Below are 22,322 nucleotides of genomic sequence, written 5' to 3'. Positions count from 1 at the left end.
CACACTACTGTATACAAAATAGATAACAAGGGCCTACTGTATAGCACAGGGAACTATATGCAATATCTGGTAATAACCTATAATGGAAAAGAATATGAAAAAGAATAGATTTGTATATATGTATAACTGAATCACTTTGCTGTATACCTGAAACTAACACAACATTGTAAACCAACTATACTTCAATAAAATAAAAGAAAAACATCTCAAAAACAAAGAAAACAGAATTTTTTTATCTTTTGAGAAAGAAATGATAATATATTTTACCTGTCTACATTTTTAATGAAGAATGAAGAACTAATAGTTTATAAGTTTACATGTAAAACATATAGTTTTTTATGTAAAACTAATAGCAAACATATAAAAAAGTTCTGCAATTTGGCTGGTTTTGTACTTGGCTGGTTAAGATACTCTTAGAGAGAGAGAAGAAATGGGTTTGCGGGAAAGAGATAAAGAAAGATGTGAGAGAGTTATCCAAGGCCATCATCTAGAAACCACTGTACCAGGAAAGGACCACGAACAAGAGCGATGAAGTGGTGGGAGATGAGCAGGAACCAGCAGAAAGAGCTTTATGCTCAGGCACCAGACAGAACCCTCCAGGATCCTTGGAGCTAAAGCAAGTGGAAGCTGCCCTTTGAACCCTTTTGACTCATGCAAGTACTTCAATGCCATCTCTGCAAAGAAAAACAGGTTTTCTGCTTTTATTATTACATATTTAACTTTTGAAACTTCATGCTGAGAAAAATGGTTTATTTCCCCAGGGAATTCTAAAAGTTTTGCTAGCACTGGAAGGCATGACTTGTGTTTCAGAGATCCTCTTCCCAACCGAACAAGGCTGTCTGTCAGAGGAGCAGTACGACAGTTCCCTTGGATCTGCAGAAGCTGCTTGACTCATCTTTGTTTTTGCAGAGATCAGGGCTGTTGTCTGCCACAGTAGTTGCTCGTGGCCCTTTCCACTTGTCAAACTCAACCCACATTCTGATTGCATTTCATTCTAGTTGCAAGAGATGCAGTGGAAACGGTAATAAAAATCAGTTCAGTGAAAACGGCCCAAAGGAATAAAGTGATTTTTGCCCTCAGTTCGGCAGGGAAGAGGCGGTTGTCACTCCCAGCCTCTTCTCAGGAAGCAGAGCCCCGACCGACTCCTTACAGCTCCCAGGGGAACTGCAGATCCCAGGCCGCCCACAGTCAATTTGCTTTACAAAGAGAAAATAATTCTTCGGGAGCTGTAGAAAGCCTGCATTCCTTCTGAAAAGTGGGGGGAGGGAGGGTAGCAGTGAAATATTTTAAAAGAGAGCTAGAGAATGGACAGGGGTATGATATCCAAAAATACTCAAACTAATAGGCACTCACATACACCCACACACACTTATTCAAACCCCTGTTCCCAATTAGAAAATGGAATCCAGTTTAGGAATGATAATTTACAATATTCTTCAATTCATTAGTGAAATGAAGGATTATAATCATGGCGTTTCAGAAAGGAAGGGAGATTCATTCATTCATTCATCCATTCATTCATTCAGTGACTACTTGCTGAACACCTACAAGGAGTAAGGTGTTAGGCTAAGCATCATTCCATCAATAATTCCTCACCACCGCCTAGCTACCATTTCTCCCCATTTCCACTGCTGCTTCCCCTCCCCCATCAAATCCTGCTCAGGATGCTGCAAGTCTCCTAACTGGTCTGTCAGCTTCTATCTTTGCTTCCACCTTCCCTCCTGCCCCCCATGGTACGTTCTCCACACAATAGCCAAAAAGGTATTTCATAGCAAAGTGTTTATATTTAAAATGTAAAATAAAATCATACGACTCCCCTGCTTAAAACTCTCCAATGGCTTTATGTTACCCTTTAAAAACTAGGCTTTTTACAACCGTCTGTAAGGTCCTACACAATCTGATTCCTGTCTATATTTTTTTACAATCTTGTATCACTCTTCCTCCCTTCAAAATACTCTGCAGCTACACTGGCACTTCTAATGTTTTATTTTGTCCCTCAGATATGCTATGCTTGTTCCCTGCTCAGGGCCTTTGCACTTGCTATGTCCTTGTCTTGGGGTGCCCTTCCCCCAGACTTGTAGATGGCTGGCTCCTTTTCACCATTCAGGTCTCACATCAAATGTCACCTCAGTGAAGTTTTCCCTGGCCACCCAGTCTAAATTGGCTGCCCTTTCTATGCCATTACGGTTTTAAATTTATTTACTAAAAGCATAGCACTTACCATTATCTGAAGGTATTTTATTCATTTGACTGTTGAGATAATAGTTCTCAGTGTGGTCCCAGGACCAGCAGTTTTAGCATCACCTGGGAAATTATTAGAAGTGCATAGTCTCAGGCCTTACTCTAGACCTACTGCACTGGACATTCTGAGGGTGGAGACCAGAGATCTGTATTTTTACAAACACTCCAGGTGATTCTGATGAAAATTAAAGTTTGAGAACCACTGGCTTATAATGATTACTGCTTCTCTCCCTCGTTCCCCCCCCGCACCCCCCCATTCCCCCACCCGCCCCCCGCCAAATGGAAATCCAAAAGAATGGAAATCCATCTGTCTTGTTCAGCACAGAGCTACTAGCACCAAACACATAGCTGACACTCAATAAATCATTGAATGGTGACAGACTGAATGAATGATTGAACTGGTCCCCTGAGTTCTGTGTCTCAGGGGCCACATGGGACAGACTTAGCAAACAGCCCAGTGGAACCAGGCCCCAGGGATATGCTCACCGTCTTCCACAAGAGCTTTTATCTGTATAACACATTGATCTTGCAGGCTAGATAAGCCTGAACAAGGAGTTCTGAGGTTAAAGAAATGCTTGAAAACTATGGTTCAAAATGTTATTAATTACAGTTTGGAAACTAGGAGCATGTTCCATGTTCAGAGAACCAGACGGTTTGTAAGTTGTATCCAATTAGAGGGCAAGGATAATATCCCTTTCTTTTCAATTCTGTACAGTTCTTACCACATGAATCCTGGAGCAGGCTGCTGATTGACGAAGTGGCTTTGTCTTCCCTCAGTCTTTCTGCTTTATATCAATCCTGGAATTAAAAAAAAAAAGCTCTAAACCAGTTAATCCTGCTTCCAGCAGTTTCTAAAAGCTTTCAGATTGAAACACCAGGTCAACCCCCAGCCCAGATCAGGGAGGAAAAACACCATCTTTGCAAAGGACATTGAACTTTAGAAAAGGTTAGATCAACAAGGAGAACAATGGAAAGGCCTTGGGAACCTCTTAGAAATAATAATACTCTGGCTTGAAGCAAATATTATGGGCCAGGCACCATGCTGGGTACTGGAGTTACAAAGACCAAGAGAGTACTGTTCATGTCTTCAAGGAGCTTGCAGGCTGGAGGAGGGACAGGCATGATGGGCATTTAGGTTGCTTCCATGACCTGGCTATTGTAAATAGTGCTGCAATGAACACTGGGGTGCATGTGTCTTTTTGAATTATGGTTTCCTCTGGGTATATGCCCAGTAGTGGGATTGCTGGGTCATATGGTAATACTATTTTTAGTTCCTTAAGGAACCTCCATACTGTTCTCCATAGTGGCTGTATCAATTTACATTCCCACCAGCAGTGCAAGAGGGTTCCCTTTTCTCCACACCCTCTCCAGCATTTGTTGTTTGTAGATTTTCTGATGATGCCCATTCTGACTGGTGTGAGGTGATACCTCATTGTAGTTTTGATTTGCATTGCTCTAATAATTAGTGAGGTTGAGCAGCTTTTCATGTGCTTCTTGGCCATCTGTATGTCTTCTTTAGAGAAATGTCTATTTAGGTCTTCTGCCCATTTTTGGATTGGGTTGTTTGTTTCTTTAATATTGAGCTGCATGAGCTGTTTATATATTTTGGAGATTAATCCTTTGTCCGTTGATTCATTTGCAAATATTTTCTCCCATTCTGAGCATTGTCTTTTCGTCTTGTTTATGGTTTCCTTTGCTGTGCAAAAGCTTTGAAGTTTCATTAGGTCCCATTTGTTTATTTTTGTTTTTATTTCCATTGCCCTAAGAGGTGGATCAAAAAAAATCTTGCTGTGATTTATGTCAAAGAGTGTTCTTCCAATGTTTTCCTCTGGAAGCCATTTTTAATCATCTATGTCACTACACTACAGGAATTAGAATAAGGATTTCTAAAAACTTAAAAAAAATATTACATATAGAGAGAAAATTATACAAACCTCAAGCATACTTGCCTGATGAATTTTCAGATAGACTCATGTAATCATCTAGATAAAGGAATGATGATTCTAGCTGTCCAGAAGCCCCCCTCATCCTGCCTGCCAGACTTCGGCCCTCCAAGGGTAAACACTATTCTGCCTTCTGATGGCATCCATCCCTGTGGTCTGCTGTTGCACTCTATATAGATGGAATTGTACAGTACGTACTCAGTTTATGCCTGGTTTCTGTCACTCAGCATTACGTTTGTGAGATTCATCTATGTTGTTACACTTCGTTGTGGGGTAGGCATTCTCACTGGGCATTTTTCAACTCTAGGCCTCCCCACGCCAAGATTCCGAAATGGGCCATGTTTCCCAGACTTATTTCATTGCAGTCTTAGGTTGGGATTCTCAAAAACAGGCTCTGAAACCAGAAAGTAAATGCAAATAGTTTATCGGGAATTGATCTCAGGAAGCACCAGTCACGGAGCGAGGAAGGAAATACAGAAGAGAGGAAGCCAGGCAGAGGAGTGAACCAGCAACCCGAGCTCAGCCCCACAGGGTTCTCCACCGGGTCCTCCCCGGGAGTCCTCCATGGGGGTCCTCCACTGGGTCCTCCCTGGGGGCTCCTGCAGGGGTCCTCCACTGGGGGTCCTCTATGGGATCCTCCACGGGATCCTCCAGGAGATTGTGCAGCATTTGTTACAGAGCTGTCCCCCAGAGAAGCAAAGAAACTGGGGTATTTATACACAAACTCCTTTCAGTTATTGCTTGAGAGCTGAGTACATTAACAGCCTGGCAATTGCACCCTGCCCCCAGTGTGGGTTAAATACGCGCCTATGGCCAGAGAAAGCCTAGAGGCACAGGGGTTGCAGGTGCCGCAGGAAACAGCTGTCAGAGTGAGGGAGGTCAAGGGAATGGGCGCAGCACAACCGTCACACCTCGTTCCACCCTGAACTACTCATATCCCACATTAAGTCCATTTTGTCACGGACACTTTAAAGTGGTAGCCAGCAGCGATATCTAAAATAAATTTAATTGACAGGAAGGGTGGGAGGGAGGCTCAAGAAGGAGGGGATATAGGTATACATATAGCTGATTCACTCTGTGGTACAGTAGAAACTAACACAACATTGTAAACAATTATAATCCACTAAAGATGTAAAACAATAAATAAAGTGTGGATAGTATAAATGAAAAGTAATTAATTGACAGATATGCGGCACCTATCAAAGTGATAAAATTTTTTAAAAAGTGGCAGCCACAAAGAGTGATTTGGGGATGTGGAATGAGTATTTTCATACTTTGACGGTAGAACTCTGTTTATTTTTGGTAGAATGAAATCCGGCAATATCTGTTAAAAACAGGTATTCCAGAGATGATGGACGTTCATTAAACCTATTGTGGTAATCGTTTCATGATGTATGTAGGTCAGATCATTATGTTGTACACCTTAAACTTATGCAGTGCTGTGTGTCAGTTATATCTCAATAAAACTGGGGAAGAGAGAGGTATGCCATTGCAACTAGTGGATAAATAAGTTCTGGAAATTTAATGTACAACAGTGATTATAGTCAATGATACTGTATTATAAACTTCAAAATTACTAAGACTAAATCTTAATTGTTCTCAATACAAAAAGAAGTGATAATTATGTGACCCGATGAAGATGTTAGCCAACACTACTGTAGTAATCATAGTGCAATATACAAATATATCATACCAACACACTGTACACCTCAAACCTACACAATGTTATATGTCAATTATAGCTCAATAAGAAAAATTTTTCATGAAAAGAAAAATTGAGGCTAGTTCATAGAACCAGCCTCAGTTCCTATACCGCACTTGTCCTGCGGCTGTACTGTTATTTTATTTATCACCTCCCTCTTCTCCCACTCACTCTCGATCCCCCCTCATCCTCAGTCAACATTTTGCTGGTCTCAGTTACTTGCCTTCCATCCTTGAGGACTATCTGAAGTCCGTCCTTGAAGAGTCTGAGTCTTTGGTTACCAAGCCTTTGCCTGAGAACCAAGTGCTCCAGTCCAGTAGATCCTCAAATAGGGGGCCATGCTGGTGTTTTGAGTCTCCTGGTATCAGTGTGAACTCAGAGCTTTTGAAAGATCTCGATATTCCCTTTCCCCCATTGTTCAGTTATTCTAGTAAATGACCATAAGTCCTTTTGTGGAAAGATTAAGGGAATCGCTAGTGTATTGTTGCAGCATTTTAGGGTTCTTCCTCAAAGGGACTTGACATCTCCTTCAATTGATGGGCTCTAGGTGTGAGAACAGGCTCAGGTCTGGAAACTGTGTAAGGGATTGTGATTTTCCATCGTAGTGGCTGACCTCAGGTTTCTACTCACTTGTACCAGTTTCATATTCTTGCTTAACAAACTACCACAAACTCAGAAGCTTAAAACAAACCCCATGCCATTATCCTACAGTTTCCCAGGGTCAGAAGTCTAGGCATGGCTTAGCTGGATCCTCCACTCAAGGTCTCACAAGGTTGTAATCAAGGTGTCAGATGGGCTACGTTCCTTTCTGGAACTCTTTTCTGGATAGAGCTCCTTCCTGGAGCTTAGAGTACTCTTCCAAGTCGACATGGTTGTTGGTTGAACTCAGTTCTTTGCAGTAGTAAGACAAAGAGGGCTGCTTCTGGCACAGGCCCTCTCTCTTATAGGCAGTTCACCTTTTAGCAGCTCGCTTCTTCAAGGCCAGCAGGAGGATCTCTTTGTCCAGTTGGCTAAGTCTTTCATAATGTAACCTAATTAAAGAAGTGGCAATCCTATCACCTTTGCCATACTCTATTGGCTAGAAGCAGGCCATAGGTTTTCAAGGGCAGGAGATTATACAAGATATGACTAATGGGGGGAGGTGGCTCACCCTAGTGTGTGTCTGTGTGTCCACCACATTCAATCTTGGTCTTTTTTTTTTTTTTTAATGTAAGTTAGGCAATATCCTTATTGTCTCCCCATCTATCTTATTCCCAGGAATACCATGGTCTATTAGCCATTGTCCCTTGAATCTGGGATGATCTTGTGACTTGCTTTGACCAATAAAAATGGCAAAAGTGATATTGGGCCAGCTTCAGAGCCTAGGCTTTGAGACGCCTTGCAACTTTGGCCTTTGCCCTCTTGATATGCAGAGATTGCCACTGGATGAGGAAGGCGGTCTAGCCCAGGAAAGGAAAAAAAGCCATGTGAAGGAATACCAAAGTGTCCCAAGCCAACAGCCAATGCCAACTGCAGGACACGTAAGTGATACCAGCTCGGACCTTTCAGCCCAGCTAACTCTGCAGCTGAATGCAGCCACGTGAGCGAGCCCAGGCAGAACTAGAAGAGGAACTACCCAGCCCACCCACAGAGTCATGAGAAATAACAAATCACTGTCGTCTTAAACGACTGGTTTTGGAGTGGCTTATTACACAGCAATAGGTAACTGAAATACGTATTTCTATACCAACTCCGGTCAATCATTGTTTGGCGGTTGCTCTGAGGCATTAAGACCCTGGCTTTTCTGGTCTGCCTTGCTCCTGAGTCACGCATGCTCCAGTGATCAGGGAAGGCTCTCAGGCAGAGTCCCAGATGTTTGCAGGAAGAAACTGTCAGCAATTATAGGAACACTGAGTGTTGGGTGGATGTGACGGGAGACCAGCCGTGTTTGTTACAACCTTAGAATCTTTTTCTCCAACTTGTAAACATTACGTGGAATGGGGGTGGGGGGTGGGAGGCAGGAGGTTTCTTTGAGGAACCAAGAACATTGGAGTAGATGATGCTTCTGGGAGACACCACCAGCTAGAGGAAGAATTTGCAGAACGTAGGGCTGGGGCTATCAAAGACTGAGATTGGGGGCGTACCTTGTTCTTTTCAACTTCTCTGACTCTGTCTAAGAGCTCGAGTTCTCACAGCCTGCTGTCAGACTGCATGCCTAGAATCCCACCTTTTATTTGCTCTCCAATTCCTCTCTGTTGCTCTCTGCCTTCCAGTAGGCAAGCTCACTTATTATCCCTTGCCGGACTCCTCACTAGCCTCCTACCAACCCAGCTGTCATTCTCACCACTCAACACCTACCTGTCTCCCAGCTGCTGCCTCTGAGGTCCCCCACTGACTCCAGATCCTGTCCTGTTCAAATCTAGTTAATTTGGCATTTCTGCCATATCCCATATCAGTATCAGTGCTTTTCCTGTATTAGAACTTCTAAACCTTAAGGAGTTTTTAAAAAGCGTTTGTCAAAAAGGATCTCATTGGGTGACATGAAATTACAGGAAATTTCAGGTGTGATTTCCACCATTTCTGCGTTGCAAGGGAGATTATATTCAAAGTTGCAATAGAGGTGATATCCTAGGCTGCAGAGTTGTTCCCAGGTACCAAATGTGGGTGAATTAACATTTCAAAACATCTTTGGAAGGTTACCAAAAGAAATCTTTTTTTTTTTTTTTTTTTTTTGTCTGAGCACCCAAAAAGGTGGAAGCAAAGTTTTTGTATATATTAAGATAAGCTGTGTTCCTGTATTTGGAGTATAAGGAAGTGGTTCTACAAGGGACTGACCAGAGAGATTTACTTCCAGTTTACTAAGGCCACAAGAGCAAACATTACAGTGCTTTGTAATAGGTATGCAAAAACACTCAGGGTTAAAATATTCAAATGCAAAAAAACTCATTTTAGAAGAAAACCTGAGTCTTACAACGAAGAGTAGCCCCTGCTCGCCACAACTAGAGAAAGCCTGCACTCAGCAACAAAGATCCAACGCAGCCAAAGATAAATAAAAATAAATAAATTTATTAAAAAAAAAACCCTTAGTCTTAAACCAAAGATCAGAATACACAGTGTATTATTTACTGCTCCTATGAATTGCAAATGGTTGCAAAAATAAATGAGCTTGTTTCATTTTCCTCATCTTCTTTTTTTCTGCCTCTTATGACAGCTAGTCAACATTTTTGAGCATCTACCCAAACCTGCCATTCATCTGATCTAATCCTCAGAACAACATCCACTATGCCAGTTAGTTCTAGTTTAAATTCATGACCGCACATCCCAAAAGGAGTCTTCAATGCTGCCAAGCAACCCTACTCCACTTCCCCAGCATGTTCTCTCACCCATTCTCCAAAACAACTACTTCACACATTCTCTGCTCTCCTCAAATCTCCCACATCCTCTTCCGCCTCCTCAGTCTTGCCTACCTCTCCCACTTCTTCCCAGATTCCTCTCCATCTCACTCCATTCTAGATCTTCTCTGTATTCCACTGATACACCAAACCCTTTCCTCTGCCTTAAGGCCTTTGAAATCCCCCTTGCCTTACACTGGAATGCTCCACACCCTCATCCTCACAGGGCTAGTTCCTTCTTGTCTTTCTTGTCTTTTGTTTCAGCTCAAATGTCAAATTCTCGGAGAGGCTTTCCTTGTAATCTAAAAATGCTCCCGCTGTCTTGCACATCAACTTGTTTTATTGTCTTCCAGACATTTATCAACATCTGATGTTGTCTTGTCTATTTATTTCTCCCCTATCTCCACTTGAATAAAGCTCCTTGATAGCCTTACCAGGTAGGGCCTTACCTACCTGGTTTACTTCTGTATTCCCAACATTCAGATCTGAGCCTGTCACATAATAGGCTCAAAATGAATTTTCATTGAGTAAACTATCCCAATTTTTGGTAGATGGGGAAACTGAAGATTAGACAGTCTAAACAAATTGCTTAAGTTCACTCAGGTAGTAAATGACAAAGTTGGGACTTGAACCTAAATCTTTTTAGGTCCAGGCTGTATCCCCATCTATGTAAAAAATCTCTCTTGCTAGGATGAACATTTTAAAATGTATTTGAGGACTTCCCTGGTGGCGGAGTGGTTAAGAGTCTGCCTGCCAATGCAGGGGACATGGGTTCGAGCCCTGGTCCAGGAAGATCCCACATGCCGCGGAGCAGCTAAGACCGTGCGCCACAAATACGAGGCTGCGCTCTAGAGCCCGCTAACCACAACTACTGAGCCCGCGTGCCACAACTACTGAAGTCCGCACGCCTAGAGCCCGTGCTCCACAGCAAGAGAAGCCACCGCAGTGAGAAGCCCGCGCACTGCACCTAAGAGTAGACCCCGCTCACCACAACTAGAGAAAGCCCGCTGGCAGCAACAAAGACCCAACACAGCCAAAAATAAATAAAAAGTAAATAAATTTATTTTTTAAAAAATGTATTTGACCTCTGAGGAGTACTTATGAATGTGGACAGCATTTAAGACAACATCAGAATGAATAGTCAAATTCCTCAGGCAGAAAACCAAGGAGATGCTGAGGACATCTGGCTGGACAAAGCCCGTGGTAACTAAGGAGCAGCACAGCCTGGTTATTCCCAGCTTGCTCCTGGCTGGCCTCCAATTCCTCTGCCTTCCTTCCTGCTTTCTGCATCTCTGAATCTCTGACCACCTGCAGTTCAGTACAGGGTCTGGTCTTCCCTTCATGCCCACGAAGTGAGCTACTTCATGCCTCTCAATAGCATCCAGATTTATGCTTTAGAGAAACTGGAATAGGATATTTTCCATGGGGGTCTATCAACTAAATCTGTGTTTATACATCAGTCTTAATTTTCAGGAAGTTGCCTTTTTTTTTTTTGCAGGAAATGAAAACCTTGTATTGACTCTTCATTGGTCCTTAAATTGACTTATAAACAAGAGGGGAAGAGGAGGAAATGAGGAATCTTTTGGCTGTTGCCTTAATCACCATTCAGGGAAATCCTCATATATAGGCTAGAGTCTCTAGGAATGCTAGATTTAAGGGATTATTCACTGGATTTTCTTCAGAAACTGAGATCTAGACAGGTTATTATAGTATCAGTTATTGAATGTTTATACACCTGGCATTATTCTGAGCTGTTTATGTGTATTTTATCTTTACAACAAACTTATGAAACAGATACTATCAATATTACACCCATTTTCCACATGAGAAAACTGAGGCCAAGAAAGATTTTTGTTTTTTTAATTTGCCTGAAGTCACACACTTATGGGATGAAATTAGGGTTTCATACACTTAATCTGACTCTGGAGTAGAGGTTCTTAACCACCACCTGTTTTTGTGTTTGCTTGTTTGTTTACTGTGGATTCCTTTGGCAGTTTGTTGAAGCCTATGGACCCCTTCTCAGAATCTCTTTATTTTTTTTTTTTGCGGTACGCAGGCCTCTCACTGTTGGGGCCTCTCCCGTTGCGGAGCACAGGCTCCGGACGCGCAGGCTCAGAGGCCATGGCTCACGGGCCCAGCCGCTCCGCGGCATGTGGAATCCTCCCGGACCAGGGCACGAAGCCGCGTCCCCTGCATCGGCAGGCGGACTCTCAACGACTGCGCCACCAGGGAAGCCCTCAGAATCTCTTTTAACGTGTAAATAAAATACATACGATTACAAAAAAAAAAAAAAAAAAAATTTACATCGAAATCCAGTGATCAGCTTATTAGAAAAATGAATTTGTGATATGGTGGTATAGGTGCTTCACTGGTAATGCCTCACATAACAAGATATAGTGGCAGGTCTAGTAATACTGAAATTGTGAAGTTATGATAAATATAAAAATATTTCTGTAATATAATATGAAAATATCTGAGGTTTCTGTTCGTGACAAAGTCATAGGTGACAAATCAGTTTAAATTTAGTGAAAATAAAGATGTAATTTTGTCTAAACTAATAGACCCCTCCCTTGGACCCCAGGTTAAGAAACCTGATCTAGAACCTGAGGACGTAATGTCCCCTGGAAGACCAGTTACAAAGCCCTCCTAACTGGTTTCCCTGCTTCTAATCTCATTTACTCTCCCTGCCCCATCCACTCTCTTCACAGGTTGTCATTCTAAAGGGCTCCTCCTTGGGTCCTTGCTGGACACCCTCCCCAGACCTAAGCCCCATAGAGTTTATTACCTTTTCATCTATGTCACTTAAGGGTTTTGCATATATGTTTATGATTGTATGTATGACAATGTATGGTATCTAATTTGTTTATAGGTCTTTTTTACTTTAATATGAGCTTCTTGGGAGTAGGGGCTGTGTCTTGCTTATTTATTCATTTATCTGCTTTTTAATTTAATAAAATTATATTGAGCATCTCCTATAACAAGTGCTATTCTAGACACTGAAAATATAATAATGAACATGATAGACACAGTCCTTTTCCTCCCTGTTTTGCCATCTTGCACTCATGTCTGGTCCTCAGTGTTTGGCTCATGGTTGAAAGATACTAAATTAATCTGTTTAGTTGAACTGGATTGATATTTCAAGGTCGTATTTGTCCCTAAGAGAAATATTTCTTGAGACATTCCTTCATCTTCATATCCTCATATAAATTGCCAGGTATACAGCAGACACTGAATAGTCAATTCCTTTCCTTCCCTTTCCTCTTGCTGTCCTAATCACCAAGTATGCTAAACCTTGTTGCATAGTAGAGAAATGGAAACAGCTGGGTACATAAAAGTTTTGCAGGAAGGAAGAAGAGTTGAGGAAGTCTACTTTTGTCCTCTTTTCTGGTCAGGTATAATACACAAGATACAATAACTAACATTTATTGATGGCTTACAATGTACTAGGTGCTATTCTAAGCACTTTACATCTGTTACCTCATTCAGACCTCATAATAACCCTCGTAGAGAGAAGTGAGGCTTAAAAAGTTTCAGTGGCTCGCCCAGCTTCTGGCAGTCGGGTGAGGGAACTCCAGCCCAGTCAGTCTGAGTCTGGCACCTCTTTCTGTGGCAGCCACAGATGTTGACCAATGTAGAGTCAGAGGCAAGGACTTTGAACAGGATCCACCTACAGCCTGCCTCCTGGTCATGACCTAAGTCAAGGCGAGCATGTTTTTTCTTTTTTAAAAAATTATTTTATTTATTTATTTATTTTTTGCTGCGTTGGGTCTTCATTGCTGCATGCGGGCTTTCTCTAGTTGTGGCGAGCGGGGGCTACTCTTCATTGCGGTGCGCAGGCTTCTAATTGCGGTGGCTTCTCTTGTTGCGGAGCACGGGCTCTAGGCGCATGGGCTTCAGTAGTTGTAGCACGCGGGCTCAGTAGTTGTGGCTTGCGGGCTCTAGAGCGCAGGCTCAGTAGTTGTGTTGCATGGGCTTAGCTGCTCCGTGGCATGTGGGATCTTCCTGGACCAGGGCTCGAACCCGTGTCCCCTGCATTGGCAGGTGGATTCTTAACCACGACACCACCAGGGAAGTCCAAGGCAAGCATGTTTGAGATGGCAAACTGATTAAGGCTGATGTCTGTGGCTAGGGTAGAGCTAACAAGGGCTTCAGAAGACCTGTGCTCTGGTGCCTTCATGCTACACTATTTATTTAATATTGTCTTTTTAAAACAACTATTTCCCCCCAGAATTAATGTTGGTTCTACTATCTGTGAGGCTATAAGAAAAAGTTTCTTAAAAAGAAAATTGTCTTTGGATTATCATTAGACAGAATTGGATAATTCTACCAAACTGGGGTATTTTTAAAAGTTAATTGTAGGGCTTCTTTTGTGGTGAAGTGGTTAAGAATCCACCTGCCAATGCAGAGGACACGGGTTTGAGCTCTGGTCCAGGAAGATCCCACATGCCATGGAGCAACTAAGCCCAGGTGCCACAACTACTGAGCCTGCTCTCTAGAGCCCGTGAGCCACAACTACTTAGCCCATGTGCCACAGCTACTGAAGCCCATGTGCCTAGAGCCCGTGCTCCACAACAAGAGAAGCCACTACAATGAGAAGCCCATGCACCACAACGAAGAGTAGACCCCGCTCGCCACAACTAGAGAAAGCCCGCGTGTGGCAACAAAGCCCCAACACAGCCAAAAATAAAAATAAATAAGTTAATTAATTTTTAAAAAGTTACTGGTAAAGAATTCTGATTACCATGTACATTATTTACCTACTCTAGACCAAAATTGAAATGTAAAACAGAAGTACAAGGAGTACCTGAGTATCTTTAAAAAAAAAAAAATTATTTATTTATTTTTGGCAGCATTGGGTCTTCGTTTCCGCACATGGGCTTTCTCTAGTTGCGGCGAGTGGGGGCTACTCTTCATTGTGGTATGTGGGCTTCTCATTGCGGTGGCCTCCTTTGTTGCGGAGCACAGGCTCTAGACACATGGGCTTCAGTAGTTGTGGCACATGGACTAAGTAGTTGTGGCTCACGAGCTCTAGAGTTCAGGCTCAGTAGTTGTGGCTCCTGGGCTTAGTTGCTCCACAGCATGTGAGATCTTCTCCACCCAGGGCTCGATCCTGTGTTCCCTGCATTGGTAGGCAGATTCTTAACCACTGCACCACCAGGGAAGTCCCCTGAGTATCTTTTTAACATACAAGCAAAAGTAATTAAAAAAAATTTTTTTTTCCTTCTCTGTTCAAAAGATATAGAGTAGCTGAATGGATTAAAAAACAAGCCCCAAGGGCTTCCCTGGTGGCGCAGTGGTTGAGAGTCCGCCTGCCAATGCAGGGGACGTGGGTTCATGCCCTGGTCCGGGAAGATCCCACATGCCGCGGAGCTGCTGGGCCCGTGAGCCATGGCTGCTGAGCCTGCGCGTCCGGAGCCTGTGCTCCGCAATGGGAGAGGCCACAACAGTGAGAGGCCCACATACCACAAAAAAAAAAAAAAACAAGACCCAGTTATATGCTGCTTACAAGAGACTCATTTCAGCTTTAGAGGCACACAGACTGAAAGTGAAGGGATGGAAAAAGATATCCCATGCAAATGAAAACCAAAAGAAAGCAGAGGTGGCTATACTTATATCACACAAAATAGACTTTAAGCCAAAGACTGTAGCAAGAGACAAAGAAGGTCATTATATAATGATAAAGGGATTGATTTATCAAGAGTATAACATTTGTAAATATTTGTGTACTCAACATAGGAGCACCTAAATATATAAAGCAAATATTAACAGATCTGAAGGGAGAAATATACCACACTACACTAATAGTAGAGGACTTCAAAATCTCATTTTCAACAATGGGTAGATCATCCAGACAGAAAATCAATAAAGAAACATTGGACTTAAATGACATGTTAAACCAGATGGACTTAACAGACATTTACAGAACATTCCATCTAAGAGCAGCACAATACACATTCTTCTCAAGTGCACATGGAACATTCTCCAGGATAGATTATATGTTCAACCATAAAACAAGTCTTAATACATTCAAGAAGATTGAAATCCTACCAAGTATCTTTTCCAACCACAATGGTATGAGACTAGAAATCGGTTATAGGAAGAAAACTGGAAAATTCACAACTATGCTGAGACTAAACAGCATGCTCCTGAACAACCAGTAGGTCGAATAAATAGAAAGGGAAATTTAAAAAAATACCTTGAGACAAATGAAAATGGAAATACAATGTACAAAATCTTCTGGGATGCAGCAAAAGCAGTTTCAAGAGGGGAGTTTATAGTAAACTCCTACAATAAGAAAAAAGAAAGCTCTCAAATAGACAACCTAACTTCACACATCAAGGAAATAGAAAAGGAAGAACAAACTAAGCTCAAAATTAGAAGGGAGAAAATAACAAAGATCAGAGCAGAAATGAATGAAATAGAGACACTAGAAAAGATCAATGAAACTAAGAACAGTTTTTTAAAAGATAAACAAGATACGCAAACCTTTAGCTAGACTAACCAAGAGAAAAGAAAGAGGACTCAAATAAATAAAATTACAAATGAAAGAGGAGACATTACAATTGATACCTCAGAAATAAAAAGAATCATAAGAGACACCTATGAAAAATTACATGCCAACACTTTGGACATCCTAGAAGAAATGAGTAAATTCCTATAAGCATATAACTTACCAAGACTGAATCATGAAGAAATAGAAATCTGAACAGACTGATTACTAATAAGGAGATTGAATCAGTAATCAAAGATCTACCAACAAAGAAAAGTCCAGGACCAGAAGGCTTCACTGGTGAATTCTACCAAACATGTAAAGAAGAATGAATACCAATCCTTCTCAAACTCTTCCAACAAATAGAAGAGGAGGAAACACTTCCAAAGTCATTTTATGAGGCCAGTATTACTCTGATACCTAAACCACACAAGGACACTACAAGGAAAGAAAATTACAGACCAGTATCTCTGATGAATACAGATGCAAAAATCCTCAACAACATATTAGTAAACCAATTCCACAGTACATTAAAAGGATCATATACCATGATCAAGTGGGATTTAGTCTAAGGATGCAAGGGTGGTTCAATACCCACAAATCAATGTGATACAACACATGAACAAAATGAAGGATAAAGATCATATGATCATTTCAATAGATGCAGAAAAATCATTGGACAAAATTCAACGTCCTTTCAAGATAAAAAGTGTCAACAAACTGGGTATAGAGGGGATGTACCTCAATATAATAAAGGCCATATTTGACAAGCCCACAGCTAACATCATACTCAATGGTGGAAAGCTGAAAGCTTTTCTTCTAAGAATAGGAACAAGATAAGGGTGCCACTCTTGCCGTTTTCATTCAACATAATACTGGGAGTCCTGACAGAGCAATTAGGAAGAAAAAGAAATAAAAGACATACAAATTGGAAAGGCAGAAGTAAAACTGTCACTATTTGCACATGACATGATTTTACATGTAGAAAAACCTAAAGACTCCACCAAAAAAACTATTAGAACTAATAGACAAATTCAGTAAAGATGCAGGGGACAAAATCAATGTACAAAAATCTGTTACATTTTTAAACACCAACAATGAACTGTCAGAAAGAGAAATTAAGAAAACGATCTCATTTCCAATAACATCAAAAAGAATAAAAACTTAGGAATAAATTTAACCAAGGAGGTGAAAGATCTATACACTGAAAACTATAAGACATTGATGAAAGAAATTGAAGAAGACACAAATAAATGGAAAGATACTCTGTGTTTACAGATTGGAAGGATTAATATTGTTAAAATGTCCATGCTTCCCAAAGGGATCTACAAAATCTATGCAATCCCTATCAAAATTTCAATGGCATTTTTCACAGAAATAGAAAAAACAATCTTAAAATTTGAATGGAACCACAAAAGACCCTGAATGGCCAACACAATTTTGAAAAGAACAAAGCTGAAGGCTTTCAGACTACATTTCAAAGAGATAGCAAAGAAAATAGCATGGTTTCAGCATAATAACAGACACATAGATCAATGGAACAGAATACGGAGGCCAGAAATAAGCCCATATATATATGGTCAATTAATTTCTGACAAAGGAGCTAAGAATATACACTGGGGAAAGGATAGTCTCTTAAACAAATGCTGTTGGGAAAACTGGATAGAAAGTGAGCCTCGCATTAGACAGACTTAGCTCTCCAGCAGGGATGTTCCCTAATGAGGTAGTTAAAGATTATGTGAACTGGGGTTCAATGTCCAGGATTCTGTCCAATGTATAATAGATAGCATTATTGTCTACCTTGAGAAGACAGTCAAGAATCCAGGTCGTGTGGATAGAGAGGATAGGATAGCAGGGATCAACAGCTAGAACTATGAAAACCTGAGGAACTGGGCTTGAGAATTGCCAGTCTTGACTTCTTGCATTAATGGACCATTCTGTGAGCAAGGAGGTGAAACCAGAATGATTTTTCCTTTATTTCATCCTGCCAGACAGTGGAAAGTCAAAGGCTCTGACTTCCTGGCCAATGATGATTTCCAACAGATGTATAAAGCCAGTGCCATCTTTCTTAACAATGAGAAGATTTCCAATAAGAACATCATGAAAAAGAGTTGATTCTTTACAAAACTGTTCTAGGGACATTTTTGCCAATGCCGGCTTCATAAAAGATGTTGAAAATATCATCTCTATCCCTAAGGGGCCTGACATGTGGTCCCTGGTCATCATGCTGGATGCCACTTTCCAGCAAAGGTGCTCTCAGAAGATATTGCCCATTTGGACCCTAGTCTGATCAACAACAAGGATATGTATTTATATTTATATATACATAACATATATTTGCTTTTTTTTTTTTTTTGGCGGTACTGCACGGCTTGCGGGATCTTAGTACCCCGACCAGGGATTGAACCTGGACCATGGCAGTGAAAGCCTGGAATCCTACCCACTAGGCCACCAGATAACTCCCTTTTTACTTTTTTTTTTTCTCATAATATATATTTAAACATATGTAAGGAGGCAAAGATAGGGGCCACAGACACCCAGACTCTGGTTTACCCTCCCTGAAAAAAAAAAATGGAAGAGGAATATGCTCTATTTTTTTCTAAATGGTTGTACATAAATTATGCCAACATCATTTACTGCATAAAACTTCATTTCCTCACTGATGATGTCACTTTTATTATATACTAAGTTCTGTTCATACTAAAGCTTGTTTCTAAATTATCTATGGTATTTTGTTCACTAATCTCTGTCAATTTTGGAACCAGTTTCTCTAGTTTTGATTATTTATTTTTTGTTTTAAACAAGATTATTAGTCCTCAAAAATATGTTTTAAAATCTGTGAGACAAATCTTCCCACATTACTCTTCTTTTAAAAAAATTGTATTGGTTAATTTTAACTTATTGTTTGAGATGAACTTTAACATTATTTGGTCAAAATATAGCCAAATAAATCTCCCTAAGATATTATTTTGAATTAAAGAGCATTTAGAATAGTCTTCTTATCTAAGATCATGGTTTATATATTTATTTACTAAGAGTCTTATTTTAGTTCTCTCAGAAATGAGTTGTTTACTTTATATAGGTTATGAACAGTCAAGACATTTTTTCTTCACATTAGTCCTAATTTTTGGTATGTGTATAAAATATGTACATGTGGGTCCACTTATATGTGGAGTTTTTTTTCAATAAATATAATACCTGTGTTTTTATTTTATAGATCTTTAACTAAGTGTGGGGAAAAGTTTGTGTTCGATTAGAGATCATAATAAGTGGAATCAAAAGAACTAGTGTTAAAAAAAAAAAAAAGAACTAGTGTTTGAGTCCTGATTCTCTCCAAACCGTTTCAGCTTCCTGCCCTTGGGTGAGTCATACTTATCCATTCCTTTGTTTTTGAGGCAGAGATAGCACTTCTTGGGGAGGTTGGTGACCCTAACCCCTGCATTGTTCAAGGGTCAACTGTATGCATATACACATACACTCTTTTGTAGCTATTGGGAATGGAGGTTTTCAAACTTTCTATCAGTTATTACTGGTATATAGAACATCTGTTAATTTTTTTTTTTTTTTTGTGGGGGGCCACGCTGTGCGGCTTTCAGGATCTTAGTTCCCTGACCAGGGATTGAACCTGGGCCCTCAGCAGTGAAAGCATGGAATCCTAACCACTGGACTGCCAAGGAATTCCCATTTTTTAAAATAAGTTTTTAATTATAGTAAAATGACCCCAAATTTTCCATTTTAGTCATTTTTTTAAACATCTTTATTGGAGTATAATTGCTTTACAATGGTGTGTTAGTTTCTGCTTTATAACAAAGTGAATCAGTTATACATATACATATGTCCCCATATCTCCTCCCGCTTGCATCTCCCTCCCTCCCTCCCACCCTCCCTACATTTTAGTCATTTTTAAGGGTACAATTCAGTGGCATTAAGTACATTCATATTGTTGTGCAACTATCACCACTAACTATCTCCAGAAATTTTTTCATCATCCCATACTGAAACTCTGTACCCATTAAACAGTAAGTCCACATTCTCCCCTACTCCCAGCACCTGGTAACACTTGTGAATTTTTTTGCGGTACGCGGGCCTCTCACTGTTGTGGCCTCTCCCGTTGCGGAGCACAGGCTCCAGATGCGCAGGCTCAGCGGCCATGGCTCACGGGCCCAGCCGCTCCGCGGCATGTGGGATCCTCCCGGACCGGGGCACGAACCCATGTCCCCTGCATCAGCAGGCGGACTCTCAACCACTGCGCCACCAGGGAAGCCCTGGGTGATTTCTTTGTGGTAGAATTTAAATTTTCTTCTTTTTATTTTGTAATACCCTATTGCTGCATTGCCCACACTCCTTTCCAGTGTACATATCTTCCAGCTGCTGTGAGTATTGGCAGCTGAGGGCTCATAGCTGCATTTTTCTCTAGAGAACTGCCCTTGGTCAACAAGAGTTATCTTTCCTGGAAATGCTTGGGAGGTTACAACTGACCTCCTTTCTCACCAGGGAAGGCCTGAGTATAAGAGTGTTTGATGAGCAGATACAGAAGCCTCACCTCATATCTCAAGGTGGGATAATTCTGTGGGGACATTAATGCTTGGCTGAGGTACCAGGCTGAAACCACATCTTCCCTTAGTTTCTTTTTTTGGGGGGCGGGTATAGTTGATTTACAATGTTGCATTAGTTTCAGGTGTACAGCAAAGTGAGTCAGTTATACATATACATATATCCACTCTTTTTTAGGTTCTTTTTCTATATAGGTAATTACAGAGTATTGAATAGAGTTTCCTGTGCTACACAATAGGTCCTTATTAGTTACCTATTTTATATATAGCAGTGTGTATAAGTCAATCCCAATCTTCCAATTTATCCTTAGCTTCTTTTCCTATCATGTTTCCTTCAAATCCTTATAGAGTTCTCCTGAGAGCACTTCAATAAATCAATTGCACAAGGGGTCAAGTCTCAGTCTCTGCTTCTACAGATGTAATGAATATCTACGGACTTTTTATGAGAAATTTTGTAAACATGAAAAATAGTTATTTTTATTTTGAAAATGAAAGTCTCATGTGGATTCCAAGATAGAGCATGACAGGCTTGGGGCTGGATATCTGTAGCCTGAAGACTCTTGACTTCATTTTCTGTAGTACCCTAAGCTAAAGTTTGTAAAAGCAGGTCATTCACTTTACCACACAAGAGTCAGACCTCTATTTTATTTTTATTTATTTATTTATTTTGCGGTACGTGGACCTCTCACTGTTGTGGCCTCTCCTGTTGCGGAGCACAGGCTTTGGACGCACAGGCTCAGCGGCCATGGCTCAGGGGCCCAGCCGCTCTGCGGCATGCGGGATCTTCCCGGACCGGGGCACAAATCCGTGTTCCCTGCAACGGCAGGCGGACTCTCAACCACTGCGCTACCAGGGAAACCCCCGAGACGTCTATTTTTTAGTGTAGAGGAGAGTATTGTTACACTTAGAAGGGCAGAAGAGTGGGTGGAAGCTGTGGAGGTGGAGACTGTGAGTGTAGGCCACGCTTTCAAGATATTTATGGGTGAAGAAGAGAAAGAAAAATAATTTGGTAGGGTAAGGTGGTAGGGTAAAGAAATTTCTTTATTTAATCTGGAAGGATCTTGAGTAGGTTTGTAGAAGATGGTGGAGGGGAGTCAGAGCTAGAAAAATTTTTTTAAAAAGGCGTATTTTATGAACTAACATTCCAAAGATGGTGAGAAGCCTGGGTTCCTGTATACAGTATGGTATGCAGTGTACTGAAGGAAGGATTAGCCTATAGTAAGGAGAAGGTTAGGATTAGCAAATTTATAGGTAAATCAGGGGCTGAAGTGAGACAGGGTGGGACTGCAACTGGCGGCCACTAATTTTTATATGATGTATGAATCAATATTATAAGTCAAATGAAAAGACAAAAGCAGAAGTAGGGCTAAGAAATTTGACTTTATTAGGAATTTTGGAGGGTGTAGTAATGGGGGAGGGTTGGGTTTTAAGAAGAACAATCTGGCATCCTTTGAAGAGTGGGTTTGAGTAGGGTGGGAGTAGAGACAGGACATTTAGGGAAATCCAGAACTAGAGTGGGAATATGAGAGATGCAAATAGGCATAACAAATTGAATCAATACACATTGGGACAAAAATACTCTCTGGGGAATTATATATAATTTAATAATAATAATAATGATAATAATAACCATTCAGATCTGTGGAAGATTAAAAAGTAGGAACTGCAATACCACAGTCCCTACCCTTGAAATTAAAATCTGGGAATGGAGCTCCAGAAAAGCAAAGTAAGCACAGTGGGAATATCTGTCCTAGCAGGATTTGAAAACAAGCTGAGGTAAACTGCCCAGGCAACAGGGCTAGATGGCAAGTCCCAGTCAACAGCTGGGAAAGGAGAGGTGCTTCTTGAACTGACTATTGACCTACGCTTTAGAGTGAGATGGTGCATACCTTACATGTTATGGATAGTGCCAGGAGTTACTAAAGGAATTTGTGAAAATATATCTATTATGAATTGCTGATATGGGGCTTTCTGATTAATGACTGAAGGAGAAAAATAAGGAAGTATCTAGATGCCTCTCAA

The sequence above is a fragment of the Leucopleurus acutus genome, assembly GCF_964270905.1.
Source record: "Leucopleurus acutus genome assembly, chromosome: 12".
Taxonomy (NCBI): domain Eukaryota; kingdom Metazoa; phylum Chordata; class Mammalia; order Artiodactyla; family Delphinidae; genus Leucopleurus; species Leucopleurus acutus.
The sequence above is the reverse complement of the archived record's forward strand: the minus strand, read 5'-3'. Positions refer to the sequence as shown.